Source organism: Anas platyrhynchos, chromosome 2 (assembly GCF_047663525.1).
Source record: "Anas platyrhynchos isolate ZD024472 breed Pekin duck chromosome 2, IASCAAS_PekinDuck_T2T, whole genome shotgun sequence".
NCBI lineage: Eukaryota > Metazoa > Chordata > Aves > Anseriformes > Anatidae > Anas > Anas platyrhynchos.
This window is the reverse complement of record NC_092588.1, coordinates 128384387-128398327: the sequence shown is the minus strand read 5'-3', so window position 1 is coordinate 128398327 and position 13941 is coordinate 128384387. Positions and strand designations below refer to the sequence as shown.

Genomic DNA, 13941 nt, shown 5'->3' with positions numbered 1-13941 from the left:
AGAATTTAGGGAATCTGTATTCATCCTCCCACTCTGACAGAGTTTCTTGTGTATCCTTGATACAAACAATTAAAGGGAATTTAAGCTTTCTTTCATCTTCATATTAGAGATTTCTTCTCTTCTTGAAGAAAGCTTTCCCAGATATAATCCTTACCTATGTTATTTCCTAGGAGAAATAGGAAAGAATAATGACTACTCTGCAAGAAGCATTGTTAAGGACTATTTAGTAAAACCCCTTTTACAGGAGTCCATTTATATCTATCCTGGCTTGGCTTGAGGATACTGCCCTTTTTCATAGGAGATTTTAAGCTGACATTCTAGTAACTCTTGACTTTAGGAATTTTGTGCATTTTTCACAGGGCAAAAGATGCGATTGGTTCATTTGACTTCTTTATAGCTGTGCAATGCTGTGCTTACTGGCAGCTCAGCCATCATTGTGGCTATTTGCAACTTCTGAGTAAATTTTCTTCACCAGAACCATAATGGCAAAGAGAAGGGAGAGTAGATAAAGTATAGCAAGTTGACCAGAAAATTTGTGACCCTCAAAATATAAATCCATGAAAGGAAATGACATATCAGTAGTCAAGGGTCCATGATCTGAATCCTCCCTTTCTAAGCTAGCAGTGATCTTGATCATCAGCTAAGCAGTTCCTTTACAGAAAGCTTGTAATGTGGTTTGGTTCATAAAACTAGAGTTTCATGTGTTTGTCCATCCAAAGTCTCATAATAAACATTTAATGTGATTTGCTTTCTTCAACTGTTCTGGTTTATTCAAAGACACTTAGGCAACTGTCCCTTTTCATAGCTTTTGTAGGGTGTGTTTAGAGTTTGCTAGGCACATGGTGAAAAATGCTATGCAAAAATGTTTTGATAAAGCTAGAGCAGTAGCCCTTCTAGCCAGAGTGGCTAACCAATAGTAGTTTTTGCTGGGATAGTTCAATTAAGATAAAAAATAATGTTTGAGCTGGTTGCCTTTGAAGGAGCTGTAGTTAGAATAGAAAAAATACTACTAAATTCTAGGAGAGGAATGCACAAATGCAGTAGAAATGTTGCACCTCTAATGTGGTTGGAACTTCAGAAAAAGTTCTTGCCTCCTACCGTGTTCTGAGGCTGTGGCATATGGCAAAAAATGTACAAAATCCTTCTCTTTTGGACATATGAAGAAACAAACACTTAGCATTCAGCAAACACCTCCACCCCAAAGCCCACTGTCTGCAGACAACACAAGCTTTTGCAAGCTTTTCTGATGCTTACTTCTTTCCCTACTTCTCTATTGTCCAAATGACACGCTTTTTTTTTTTTTTTTTTTTTTTTTCTGCATATAGAGTTAAGTAAAACGATATTAAGCAATGTCTTTCCAGTGAGATCTGAATTGGAAATATAACTGGATTTTCATTTGTGGAAGCATCACCTTAACTTTCTCTTTCAGCTACCTAAAAAGTAGGCTGAATTAAAGAGTTCTGGTGAAAGATAAAACCAGCATAGATTCATTTCTTGTTTCAACAGGTCTAAAAGGGACACACCTTAAACCATCTACTTAAACAAAAAGAAAGATATATAACTTTATAGATTATCAATGTTGAAAACTTAAACACTGATATACAGATAGTCTTTTCTGGACGTATTTCATGTTGCCATATTTTAATTCCTGTCCAAAACACCTTTTTGAGTATATTTCAAGCTCCATGGTAGTTTTTCTTTCAGTCATCAATGAAGGGCAAGGCTTTGTGTTACCCTTAGAAGAAACTACCATTTACATAGAATTTGCTAGCTGGAATGGATTCTGTTCCTACTATTTTCCTTCAAATTTTTATGACACTTTCTCTCTTTACTGGAAAATCATACAGCAATGCTTCCAATTTTCAGTGGAGAAAAAGAACGATTAAAAATTGCCTAGAAGCCTTGTCTTACAAGATTCTTAAATTTTGGATTTGTCTCTCTGGAGGTTCTCCAGAACGAGAACAAGACTGATATTTTTAGCGTATGCCCAAATGTAAGTAAGAGTACACATTTCATACATCACAAATCTGTTTTCTGTAAACTACCAAGAGAAAAGGATCACAATACTTAATAGGCAGTTAAAACTCTATGGTTACAGATAACATTTCCAAGCAGAACTTTGCAAATCCAAGATCTGTACATCCTCATAGTTTTCAGATCTGTAAATTTAACTGACATGAGAATCTCTTCAGATTTCATTCACTGGTGATGAAGCCATTTCCACGTTTTTTATTTTGTGAACAGATGATTATCAGCCAGTGTTTGCTTGTAGCCACAGTCCAGCATGTCCTTTCTCAAAAATACCTTAGTACTTGAACAGCAACGTTTCAATTTGTTCTTAAAATATCATTCCATATGGGACCTTCCTACTTTAAGAAAGATTGTCTTTGGCAATGCGAGCACTGACCTTTTTGCACCAACAGATATACCTGAACCTGCAAGTTTCATACACTACAGATATTTTTCCTTTGTTTGGATAAGAGCTTTCATCTAGAAATGTCCAAACATTTTAGAGTTGTGCTAGAAAGACTATCTGTTCTCAACATCTAGGTTACAACCAATAGTTGTTTGCTACTTTAGCCTCATTTCCTATGATCTTACTTTATCTCCTGTTTCCCTCAGACATCCTGAGATCCTGATAGGATGCTATGTTCAGTAGCAGTTGCCTTAGCCAACAAATGTGCTGTTCTAACACTGTCTGACTAAATATATATTTAGGTTATTTTTTCAAGTTACACGGAACAAAAATCCAGTTCAAGATGTAAGTAGTTAGAGTATCTTAGTTATAACTGATTTTTCATACAACCAGTTCACAAAACTGTTCATGCAGCTCACAACCTGGCCTTATGTTGGGACTAGTTGCAAGTTTTATACAAATGCAAACATCAAACTTCATCTGCACAGTGTTTACTCTGAACATTGGACTTATCACTCTGTGAAAGCTACATGAAATGCAAGTCATATCAGGTGTATCTAGGAGTAGCCTAGGATCAGACTTTGAATTTTCAAGGACATCTAAAGAAAACAGCTGCAAAAGCAAGGACATCTGTGAAGTAGATTAACTGGCTTAGCATGAGGCGCCTAAACACAAACCTTTCTAACATCCATACCAGCCATCTGTTACTCAGCCTTCCTAGCCTGCTACTGATTGTCGCATATAAAGCTGGATGATAGCCAGCTCTATTTAATCATGTGCATTATATCATAAACCTTCTCATCCAATCTTTTCCCATCCCTGGGAGTGCTTTGTAACATACCACTACTGCACGTGTGGTGTGAGCATACAACAGTCGGCTTTGCAGAGGAAGTTCGGGACTACCATTTTATATGGATTCATCAAGCTCATGCAGACTGCCTCAGGACATACCTGTGGAACCTCACTGTTAACAGGAATGGTCTTCATTAGTGGTAGTTAACTGTATGCTTGTTCAGTAGCAAATATAAACCTTCTGATTTTAACCTGCCACATATGGATTCTGGCAAATAAGCCATGCCAAGGTTGCTTGAGAGCCTATGTTGCTGTCTCCAGACTGGTGACAATGACTACAACAAAACAGCAGTCTGTCTTGACTAGATATATATTAATTCAAAAAAGAGGACAGAATTTGCTTGAAACCACTCCAAATGAGCCTAGAAAAGCCATGGAGAATACCAAACTGCATTAATATATTTGTGGCGACTATTTTTCATTTACTTTGTTTTTGCATCCAATGCACTGATACAGGAGTCTAGTTTCCGAAGAACAGTGTGAATATTTTTGCAAGTTGCATGAATTATGTTGATCTTAGTTACACCACTGGCATATACACTAATGGAGACTGGTAACAGGAAAGTATTAAAGCAGAGGAAATAGTTTATGGTAATACACTGGAAGAAAGATGAATTGTAGTAAATGTAATATGAAGCCATTAGTCTGTTTACCTTGTACTGTACTTGAGGAACCTCTAATACTTTTTACCTGATAGGGATTTAGAAATAAATAAATAAATAAATAAAAAGAGAGAAAGAGAGAAAAGAGAGAAAGAAAGAGAGAAAGAGAGAAAGAGAGAAAGAAAGAAAGAGAGAGAGGGAGAGAGAGAGGAAGGAAGGAAGGAAGGAAGGAAGGAAGGAAGGAAGGAAGGAAGGAAGGAAGGAAGGAAGGAAGGAAGGAAGGAAGGAAGGAAGGAAGGAAACCCAGTAATAGAATAGAATTGTGCATACATGTTTATCATTTAATGGAATTTAAGAGATCTGCATCATGCAAACTAATTAGCAATTAGCAAAACATTAATAAGGTAGTAGATGATGTGGTGTAAATGCCTGAAGTAACTAGGAAAATAAAACTAACATTCACACTTTTAAGGAAAAGGTACAGCATTGAAGAGGCTTTCAGGGTAGGGCATAACTGCATTATCTGAGCATTCCCTAGGCTCCCAACCTTAGATGCTATCGCGCTGGGGAAACTTGGTGTGCTAGCTCTAAGGAACACCACGGAGCGTAGAGTGGAGTGGAGACACCACGGCTAGGCTCTGTAATCAGGTGGGGCCTCGATTGTTCTTGTGCACAAAGCTGCACTTTTTGCCACCCTAAGCCAAAGACCTGTCATGTTTTGACAAATGCTGTACCCTAGTGTTCTTTTTGCTCATTATAATATCATTATAATACCAAAACACACCTCCATCCCAAAAGCTACCCGCCTCCAAGGTGCGACCACCCCTCACTGAGCATGCGCTCTGAATTTCTCGGAGCCTATTACTTTAAACGGAAACGGGAAAACTTTACACCAATCATAACTAAGATATGCTTGACTAGAGCCACTCAAGCTCCACCTAAAAGATAGAAAATAATATAAATTGGCCCAAGAGAGAGGGGATGCTAGGGAAGATACCATCGTCAGGGGAGATACCATCCCAAGGACATACAACATCCTTAGGACCTCCTGACTCCTGGGATCAGTCGACGGGCTGAGCCTCTCTTCCCCCCCCATTGGGACGCCTTTGGGTGAGATCTGAATATTTGCTTATAAATCTCTATAGTCTTTGATCCTTTTAACGCGCTTATTTCTAGGCTGCGCACCTATAACACCTGTAACACCTATAACACCTGTAACACCTAGAACCCACACCTAGAACCCACACCTAGAACCCACACCTAGAACACACACCTAGAACCCACACCTAGAACCCATACCTAGAACCCACACCTAGAACCCACACCTAGAACCCATACCTAGAACCCACACCTAGAACCCACACCTAGAACCCATACCTAGAACCCACACCTAGAACCCACACCTAGAACCCATACCTAGAACCCACACCTAGAACACACACCTAGAACCCACACCTAGAACCCACACCTAGAACCCACACCTAGAACCCACACCTAGAACCCACACCTAGAACACACACCTAGAACCCACACCTAGAACACACACCTAGAACCCATACCTAGAACCCACACCTAGAACCCACACCTAGAACCCACACCTAGAACACACACCTAGAACCCACACCTAGAACCCATACCTAGAACACACACCTAGAACCCACACCTAGAACACACACCTAGAACCCACACCTAGAACACCTGTAACACCTGTGTATTTCATGCATACTAGCTTGCTTTTGCAGATAGTCACTATCACCGGCAATCCAAAAGAACCTGATTATCTGTTGCTGTAATAAACCATACTTGATTGCATTGTGATAGCTCTCATTAATGCAACTAGGGTGAGGGTGGTTATCCGTGATAGTTCAGTGTTCTGAATCTAACCAGACCCCCAGACGGTTAATGCATTGTTGGTGAATGTCTGAACGGACCCCCAGGTGGTTAATACGTTTTTGGTGAATGTCTGAGCGGACCCCCAGGTGGTTATTACGTTTTTGGTGAATGTCCGAACGGACCCCCAGTTTTGGTGAATGTCCGACTGGTTCAGTACTCTGAATCCAACCGGGCCCGTAACGGTTAATCAGCTACACCCCTTTACCGCGACAGATGACAAACAAATTTATTTGTTATGTGTTCAAAACAACAACAAAAGAGTCAGTCTGTCTCCTACATGTTCATTTTTGCACTCAGCCTTGATCCAAGTATGTGTGCCATCTACAGCTAGGGGCAGAGGAAAATAAGATCCAGAAAGATGTTACCAAGTTACAAATTGCAAAATTCTGGTGGGGATGGACCATGATATCCCCAAGATGAGAGCTATCCTTGATCCTTAAAGTAATAAAGATTTGGAGATATCACTACATTTTATAGTCAGCCAGACAGGTTAAGTTTGGAATCAAAATTAAGGTGCATTGTCCTATGAGTTTCCTCTAGTTCTGGGATCTATAAATAGCAGTTCAGTACTATCATCCATTATGATAATATTAAATCTTTGAAAATGGTCTGGGGAGGAAGAGAGATGTTTCAGAAAAAGGAGAGATGCTTCAAAGGATTACAGAGGGAGACAGAGATCTGCCCTGTTAATCATATTTATGGGTTTGTTCAGCCCTTCAAGGTTCTTTTGCAAGCTGCATGACAGCATACAAAAGTGCCTTCCTTATGACAATTCCCTCCTATCACACTCATCCCTTCCCTGATCCAGAGACCCCACTGATCCCATAAGTAGAGAGCCAGCCTCCTCCAGTACTTTGCTGGGCAAGGAAAGTATTGCCTTCCAGAAGGGTAGGCAATAGAGGTGTTGGATCTGCCTCACAGTGGGGAGTGGTATTCAGAGAGACCCTTCATTGCTCTGGACCAGGAGCAGAAGAGGCTGAAGTATCGGCAGCTGTCAAGGCCCAGACCAGGGCTTTTCTGAAATATCCAGGCAAGATGGGCTGGTGGTGTCAGTGAATACCCAGGTAGACAATTATGGTAGTAGGAGCACCTTCAATTTTTCCCTTTTCCTGCAACGACATTCCATCAAACATAAATAAATTCTCTTCCTTATTCCAACTCCATTTAGCCACACTTTCAATAACCATAGACACAGGAATAAGACACATGTTTATGTATCTTATTGCAAAGGACTGCAACACCAGCTGAATATTACAGGAACAATTACAGTACACTTAGGTGTCCTCAGAAACAGAAAAAGAGCTCTGATGGACCACATGAAGTCCCTCTTTAAGAAGCGACTGTAGATTTTCCCTAAAGACTCAAAGATGCCATCAGACTGTTAATTAGATATTTGACAGACACTGAGAGTACTTTTACTGCATGTGAAGATTAAATAAGATGTTATTTGTCAAGATTTTTTTTGTTGTTTTGTTTTGTTGTTTTTTTTTTTTTTCCTGTTTAAGTGGGCTGGACTAAAGGCAGGAAATTGCTCTAGTCTTGTATTTTCATAGAGTAGAGAAGTGTCAGTCCCAAATTTCCACTTTAAAAGTCTCTTGGAATGCATAGCTAATTTCCTGCAGACGTGATTCTTAGGCTTTTATGTTTTGTTGCAATAAATCTTTCAAAAATCTGTCCAAATAGCTTTTAAGCCTAGGATTTTTTCCTTCCATTTCTTTTTTGATTTGTCTTCTTGAAAATAGGCATCAAGATAAAGCCACAATGAGTAACTTTGGTTGTGTTAGAAATGCACATATAACTGTTTACATAGACTTTTTGAAGAATATTACACAAGATAAAATGCAGTCAATAATTTAGAAAGCTTCCATAACAGCACCCAGTACTACTACATTTGTCAGAAAATGTAAGAGATGGTATGTATTCAAAAACTGTCTTTGTTAGACATCCGGTACAACAGTTCTCCTGGACATCTTTATTTTCTCCTGGTAAGCCATGATGTAATATTGCTTCAGTATGGAAATCTCATGGACCATCAGCACAACTTTGCTGTGTGAATACCTCAGCAGTGATATCATGGTATTCACAACACTGGATTACTGCAAAATATTATGGCTGCTCTGATTAGGCCTCAGAAACTCAGAATGTAGAATCAGGCAACTTAATGGAAATTTAGTGAGGAATAAGACTGTAAGAAATACCCTACTGAGCCAAAGCAATTTTCTATCCACACCAGTAATCCCACTGAAGAGAAGCAACTGATAAGGTTATTTAGTGAACACAAGTAACACAGACACTTTCTGTGGTTTATTCTTTTCATATCCCCTCAACATTCATTATTGCTATGTTAGTGTAATGTATGCCTATCTTTCTTTTTAGTATCCACTTCCCTTTACTAGTATTCTACTCACACTTGTCTGTGTATTATGAGATTTGGTGAAGAATAGTTCCACATTTTGTTTACCTACTGTTCACGACTGTATAAACTTTGATCACATCCTGCCCCAGCCTTCTGCTCTGCAGACTGGAATCCCATCTGTTCTAGTCCCTCTGTGGAAGGCAGCTGGTTTATCCCTAGATCATTTTAGTTAAACTCTTTACCTTTTGACCTAACCATCCACTGTCTTGAAGACCAGAGCTGTGCATAATAATCAATACATGGTTGTACAGGTTTTCATATGATGGCAAAATTACTTCTCTGAGTCTTCATCTCATTACTTAGCACTAGTGGGCGTCTTGATAGCCACTGTAAATTGAGCAAAGATTTCTGAAGGTTTTCAGTGGGAACTCAGAAATCTCTTACCTCTGTTGTGACTTCTACTTCCAAATTTCGCACTGTATATCTATCCTTAGGTGCATTACCTTGCAGTTGTCTACATCGACGCTTTGTTCAGCTGTTCACAAATTTTTGCAAGGCAATTTTGGAGTTGATCACCATGAGTATGTCATCTGGTTACACAAAAGGGCTTAGTATTTCCTCCAGGTTATTGGTATTAAATGAAACTTGTCCCTGTAGTGATCCTAAGACTGTGCCACTATTAATTTTTCTGAAAAGTGAGCAACAGAACCCCATTTGTTTTCTACATTTTAAGTCTTCTTCAGTCCACAAAACAACCTTTCTGTAACCTCTCCTATTCTGCCCACTTTGTCATTTGCAACTTTTTGCATGCACAAGGTAATTCTGCAAACAGGATACAAAGAACTTGAAAGTACATGCCAATCATTTACCCAGCCAATAAATACACAATAAATAAATACTGCTAGGTTAAGTTGTAGCACACTAAGCACCAACAAGATACCCAGTGAGTCTTAGCTAGCCCAGAAGGTATCAGTCAGGTCTCCACTGAAATTTGGAGTGTGCCAATTCTTGACCCTGCTGATATTAAAATTTTATAAAAGTCAAGCTATTTTTCTTTAGAAAAAAATATACCTCTTCATGGGTTTCCACTTGAGTCCTTGAGCTGCTAATGATTACCATCTAATTCTTTTGTTGTGTTTCTACTTATGCCTTCAGTTCATATATCTGCCCTCACTTTTAAGAACAAAAATATTCTTGATAAAACAGAGCTAAGAAGGTCATACAGACACGATACATGAAACATGTATCACCAGCAGCTGAACACCAGGCAGAAGGTTACGTTTGCTCCAACCTTGTGGCAAGACTCTTCAGTAACTTCTGGTGTGGAAGTTCATCAAAGACTCTTCGAAAATCCAAGTTTTTTATGTCCAGCAACTGTTCTTTATCCACATGCTTATCAATGTATTCAGAGAACCCACAGGCTGAAGTGGTGAGATTGTCCATTGCAGAAACAATGTTGACTCCTTTCCAACAGCCTGTACTTCATATAGATTCATGTGTCCCTTGATCTTTTTCTCTATTATAGATGGTACCATATTATCTGGGAAGGAAAACAGACTCGTTGGTCTGCAGTTTCCAGGATCATTCCCACAGCCTTGTTTGTAGATGGAAAAGGCATCTTTTCTAGTCTTTTGCCAGTCTTTTGGCGCAATATCAGCTTGTAATTATAGAAAATCCAATCTTGTCAGGAGGTCTAAAATTTTACATTTGATTTACTTCAGTGTTCTCAGGAAAATTTCATCCAATCTTGGTGACCTATTGGCATCTAAAATGTCTATTTAATGTAAAAATTCCTGTACATGCACTTCATACTCTTCTGACCAGTGTGTTACAGATATATATGTTAAATACAGGGTTCTCCCCAGTGTGTTCAGCATTTAGGTCTGATTTAAAAATTCAGGGAGCTTCCCTGCTATGGCCTTATCATCCCTGTTATTTTAGACCTTTTGTAATTATAGAGTCCCACAGATTTCCTCCCTGGTTTTGTTTTCTAATATAATTAATGAAATTCTGCTAACAATTTCAACATCCTTTTAAAAAAAATAAAATAAATCCAAATTATTTTTTTTCTCTCATAATTCCTGTTTTCATTCTTCCAGAAGATAAAGAGAGAGGAAGAAAAAGGGAAGGAGGGAAACCATTTAGAATAGTATTATATTTCTTGCAAAGCATGCTTTCTTTAAATAGATTTTATGTAGACATCACGGTGAAAAATTTAATGACAACATATTTACTTCTGAGGGCACAGATCATTATCTAGAAGTGTGTACTCATATAAAAAGAGGTTACTAAAATTACTGCTGATCTTGATGGCATATTGGATTGGTTTTATTTTCATCTGAGCAAAGTAGGTGTTTTCAGTAAACATTTCTTTCTGCAGGCTGAATATCATTTTTCTGTTGTTTCTTTTGTTCACTTGTTTTTGTTTTTATCAGTGATAGCTCTCATAATAAATGGGTCTGCAATATACACATAAGAGCAGAAGAGGGCTGCATATCTTAATGTTTAAAAACAATATCAATTTGTTAGAAAAAGTTATTCAATTTTTAAAATGTAAATCAACATTTCTTGTGCATTTCAAGGATCCTAGGTGTGGTTATGTAGAACAAAGCCCTAAAGGTTGCTCTATAAATATATAAAATATTTTGATTCAAGATGACTGTAATTTTTTCTTATATTTACTTCATAAAATTCTCATAATGGTGTTTCCACAAATGCATTCACTTTTTAACCTTTTATTTCAGATTTTTGTTTAGTAGACAGGAAGCAAACCCTTAGAGGTACGTGTAAATACAACTTGTCACAGAAGTTGACCTCAAGTTACATATTCACAGCTCACACACAGAGTGCTCTGAGCTTAGTAAATGTGATTAGTGGTATTATCCCCTAATCTTTAAAGATTTGTAGATGGTATATGGTTATAAGCATTACCATTCTGATTTTAAATTTTAATGGCTTCTTTCTCTGGTCGCCTAATTGCAAAGGCAATTATCTTCGGGACATACCCAAGGTGAATAATATATCTTTTTGTGTTCTGCTCTGCTTACGTAATGAGTATCCAACATGTAATCAGTTGTTGCATCTTTCTTCTATGTATCACTAATTACATTCTTCATTTATGGAAAGACATATATTTTAACATTTCATGTAGGTATTCACTGAATGGGGCCTCACTAGAATGTAATTTTTCTGAAAAATAGATAAGACATGAACCATTTTTATTGATCATCTTTATTTGATGGGAGTGGATGACCAAAAAAAGCATTTTCCATATGAGAAACTGGTAAAGGCTTTATTGATCATTTTGTGACTTTATCCTAGCTCCTTTTGAAGCCGTAGTTTACTGCCTGGTCCTGACTTTTTGTAATCTTTATCAGAATTATCTTACATTCTGCTTTTTGCCTGGGATACACCCCAAATGGGCTGTTAGTCTTGCATACCAGATACTGCTGCATGTCTCATTATGCTCTATGTAACATTAAGTGAGCTTTAGTCTTTCAATGTCCAGACTGGGTTCCTGTTATACATCAACAAATGTTAGAGATGAGATACCTACTGAAAATTGAATGATGTTCTCATGTGGCCATACAAGAATTCTGCCGTATTTCCTACGATACGCTTATGCCTGAAATGAAAATTAATTCAACCTAGCCATCGAGATGTACATGTATGATTCACAGATGGAATATACCTGTATTGAAGAGAAAAACTGTAATGTCACATCTGTTATGAGACACTGATAACATTTTGAACAATACTCTGATAATATGGTACCTCTATAAAATACAAGGTGGGCTTTACGCCCATTTATCTTGCCATGTTTTATACATTCCTATCTTGAGATACAGAAACTTGAAATATCCTCCATTAAGTAAAAATAAGGGAAAAATATTTTAAAAGCAGAGACTTAGGAACTTTACCCTTTATTCATGACCTTTAAAGACAGAACTATTCAGTAATTCTAAAAGAGCAGCACTGAGGTAACCTTGCTGATCCTTTCTTTTAAATGTCATTTTATGAAAAATAAAAAATAAAAATAAAAAATAAATAAAAAAAATTGCAGTGTAGTTCCAGGTTCATAAAATAAAGGTGCAACAGTAATAGTATGTTCAGGCTAATATGCTGTAAAAGAAATATGACATATTACAATTATTAAATGCATGTGTGAATCCAGAAACCCTCTATATTCTCTGATTTAGAGGCAATGTCTTCTACACACATTCACCTTGAAGCAAATGTTTCTGTGTTGAAGGACTTAAAACCTATTTAATTTACTCCTTAAATAAAGATGCTGTTTTGATGTTCAGATGACAAGTATTTAGTAACTCTTTTTAGAGTTGATATTAGAGTTTTATAATTTATACATTAATGGTCTAAATACTCACCTTGACCTCTCAGTTGAGGCAGAAAGAGGCATTTGGATTCCTGTGATATGTCGACTGCTCTGCTAATGACAATGAAGTATTTTCTCACATACACAACACAAAAGAAGTTAGCACTCCTTGTGCTCCTAAATCCTTCACAAAGACTGATAGTTATTTTCCCATTTATCACCTTCTCTGCACAAGTGTGTTTCAGGCTGAGAATTGTGAGCTTTTTGATATTCTTCACTTGCAGGTTGGATGTGTAGGTAAGGGTAGAGCTAATTTTTATTCAGCTTTGCTTAGATCAGGAGTGCACTTTTAAAATGACTTGCACAGTTTTCCAACTTTTTATGTTTTTGTTCACAGAAAAAAAAAAAAATGGGTTCAGATTACATGAGCTGGACTACTTACTGATGAATCTAATTAGCAGATCAGAAAACGCATTCCCCTTGTTAATAGAGATTCATTCCTTGGGACCAGACTAGAGCCAGTCTGAGGTAAAAATGTTGAAACTCATAATTTGGACACCAGATCCTTGACTTCAGTTGTCTTGCTCTACTGATCTGCCCTTAGTGTACAGAAAAACTTGCTAGTGTAAACGTAGCCTAAAACAGGACATGTAGATTGAGACATTTTTTGTATCTCATGAGATTTTGAAGGGATTTACAGATTCTGGGATTGATGTCATTTCCATTAAAATACAGACTCATCCTGTTGAAGAGGTAGGAAAATAATGGTGTTCTGGAGTAAATGAAAGAACTACTATTATATTATAAAAGGCCAGCTCATTCCTACAAGCTGAACTAATAAGAGGGAGAAATGTATTTTTGAAGTGTATAGAAATATTCACTAATTCTATAGGAGTAGGACAGGGACTTTGAGAGAAGAATAGGATTGGGTGGGACTGAACCTTCAGGGACCTTCCATAAGCTGGAGCTAATACTACCAGTACTGTTCCTGATAAAGAATGTATAATAATTTTTGAAAATGATCAGAAAAAGCATTTCATGCATCCACATATAGTGAAAGATACATGAAATATTACCCAGTTATCTTGATTTAGCATAAATCACTGACCCTCTAACTACTTTTCAGTTGAGCAAATTTCACCCATTTCTGAGGTGGAGTGAAACAGCTGTATTTTATCCAAGAGAAGCCCCACTCAATGCACTGAGAGCAAAGTATTTTTATGAAAATGAGTAGATGAAAGCCAAACAGCAGTTTTTCCACAGTCTCTCAGGACACAAGCAAAACAACTAACAGTTTTCAAAGGAAAAAAAAATCCACAAATAGATAATAAAGAAAATTAATGTAAGATATAAATAAGTAATGAAAACAGAAGGAATATGCTTATGTTTAAGATGTAACTTTGTAGAGAGAGATATATTACAGATGAGGTCTTAAGAATCCTGATCTAGTTCTAGAGTATATCATTCACAAGCAAATAACACCACTTGC

The 13941-nt window shown here is 37.4% G+C and overlaps 1 long non-coding RNA gene across 6 annotated transcripts in view; it reads right to left on the bottom strand.

Moving 5' to 3' along the window:
* Positions 1-5321: 5321 nt before the first annotated feature.
* The window catches only part of LOC110351880 (uncharacterized), a 33204-nt gene continuing 24584 nt past the window's right edge, over positions 5322-13941 (bottom strand). For 3 of the 6 annotated variants that reach the window (XR_011806982.1, XR_011806985.1, XR_011806983.1), the window contains one exon: positions 5322-6872. This is a non-coding gene — a long non-coding RNA (uncharacterized lncRNA). The other 3 variants (XR_002399899.4, XR_011806984.1, XR_002399898.4) reach the window with 1 other exon arrangement.